The following is a 2,478-nucleotide window of genomic DNA, read 5'->3' as shown; positions in this document are numbered from 1 at the left end:
AATTGTACACAAAAATATTAACCAGCCGAATCCAAAAATAAATCGCTAATGAGAAGGTGTTATGGAGCCTCGTTACCCGACGAGAATACGGATCGTGGAGTATAATTCCCACAGACTTTCGTGGAATGTAAGGTTAAACGCCTGGGCTTAATGGGACGGACTGTCTAGTCTATGCTCAAATGGGACACATAATAAAATAAAATGCAACCCGATAGGTGATTCATGAATTTATTATACGATGTTCCTGTAGCATTTTTTATTTATATTTTTACTTATATTTTTCATTTTTCATTTTACTATTACTTTTTTACCTACTTTTAAAATCTATTATTATTTATATTTTTTACACCACCAAACGACGGAAATTTCTTCACTCTCTCTTCCTTACACTTCATATTAGTGAATAAATAAATAAATAAATAAATAAAGCTCAATATTATTTCCTCACGTACCTGCAGAGTTAATATTAGTGACTGGCCAAAAAAAAAAAAAAAAAATGGCAGGATTTGACAGCTACAATTTATAAGTCATGTGCGCTCTCAGCTATAATACTGCTCACCCTTGAGGAATGGATGTGAAGAGGTTGCATTAAAACAACTAGACGAAATTCAGAACAAAGCTGCTGAAGTTATTAATATCTCTGCTATTATAAATCAACTACCTTCCCTACAAGTAAGAAGGAATGTTGCCTCCCTTGCATTATTTTACAGGTATTTTTATGGCAAATGGTCAGACGAAGTTGTATCTATTGTGCCACCTCTCCATGCCTTCCCTCGTGCTACACGGGCATCTGGCAGCGCTCATGAGTGGAATGTCACTCAACCATATTGCAGAACTTCTGCCTATCAAAATTCTTTTATTCCCCGAACTGCATCTTTCTGGAACTCGCTTCCCCAGAGTTGTTTCCCTCCAAATTTCAACCCACAGCTGTTCAAGCCCAACTGTTACAGATATTTTCTGAACAGAGGACACCAGTAATCTGGTGTATGGATTTTTTTTTATTCAATTGTTTGTCCTTCCTCTGATCTGTTATTAAAAAAAAAAAAAAGGCCTCCTTGTCCTTCCTTGTAAGTTACGAGGCGAGATCTTACGACATTTTGAAGACTCTCACACATCGTGAAAGAAGTACGGCGTCTGGGAACCGATGTAGGTGGGATGAAGAGGAGGGAGAAGGGGGAGGGGAGAGGGGGGAGAGGGGGAGGGGAAAGGAGGGGAGGGTGGAGGGAAAAGGGAAGGACTTAATTTAGTCATAAAGAAAAAAAAATTGTCTTGACCTTACTAACTGGGATAGCTGTTAAGCAACAGAAATATACAGATGTACAGGGAGACAAAGATAGATAGACAGATAGATATAGACAAATTGATAGACTGATAGACTGATTGATAGATAGCAAGGCAGAAAGAGTGAGATAGAGATAAATGGATAGACTGGTAGATAGAAAGATGGATAGATAGGCAGATAGATAAAAAAGAAACATCCAAACAAAGAATTTATTAACATAAAAACAATTTGCCAGTTAAGACATACAATATACATTAATACGTAGTAAGTATACAATGAGAATATGTGTGTGTGTGTGTGTGTGAGAGAGAGAGAGAGAGAGAGATTTGGTCAGTTGATGCGAAGTATTGCTGGGGATTCTTCCTTCGCTTCCTCTCTCTCTCTCTCTCTGGGGGCGCGGTAGCACAGTGGTAGCGCGCTGAGTTTGTGATCGGGAGGTCGCAAGTTCGAGCCTCGCCCGGGCTACCGTTGCCGGGAGGGGTAGCGTCCTCCTGTAACCCAGCGGGGCTATATGGCCTTAGTTGCCTAGCTCGGGGAATTTTTCATTCATTCATTGCCAGACGCCATGTATCCCAAACGGGGTGGCCAACGGCTTAGAGTTAATTGTTTTACAGGGAGGGGCACTAATCCTCCGCCAACCCCACTTGACACGTAGGGATGCCAACAGCATCTGGTGTTCCCAGGCGGTCACCCATCCAAGTACTAACCAGACTCAACGTTGCTTAACTTCGCTGATCGGACGGGAAGCGGTGTACTCAACGTGGTTCTCCATTTCTTTCTCTCTCTCTCGTCCATCAAAACTGGTCATAATATAACGATCCAAGACGGCTTTGGTGCCGTCCCTCCTTATCCCCGGAAAGAAGGATAGTGGACCGCAGGAGGAGAGAACTTAAGCCTGCAGTCCATTGGGTTCATGTTTTAGATGAACCTGACGCAACAACAACAATAATATTAATAATTATGAGTAATAACAATAATAATACAAATAATAATAATAATAATAATAATAATAATAACAATAATAATAATAATAATAATAATAACAATAATAATAATAATAATAATAATAATAATAATAACAAAAAGTAAATTCGATATGTACAAACAGGAAAGAGAATTGTTAAGACAGCATACTCGCCTTGTTTGTGTGCTTTTTTGTTTGCTTGCTTGTTTGTTTCTTTGCTTGTTTGGTGTTT

The 2,478-nt window shown here is 39.3% G+C and overlaps 1 pseudogene; it reads right to left on the bottom strand.

Annotated features, from left to right (window-relative positions):
- Positions 1-1,940: 1,940 nt before the first annotated feature.
- Positions 1,941-2,058, bottom strand: LOC145407581 (5S ribosomal RNA; annotated as a pseudogene).
- Positions 2,059-2,478: the final 420 nt, after the last annotated feature.

The sequence above is a fragment of the Coenobita brevimanus genome, chromosome 73, assembly GCF_032717465.1.
Source record: "Coenobita brevimanus isolate Jiangsu-jjx chromosome 73, ASM3271746v2, whole genome shotgun sequence".
NCBI lineage: Eukaryota > Metazoa > Arthropoda > Malacostraca > Decapoda > Coenobitidae > Coenobita > Coenobita brevimanus.
This window is presented reverse-complemented; position numbering and strand designations above follow the sequence as displayed.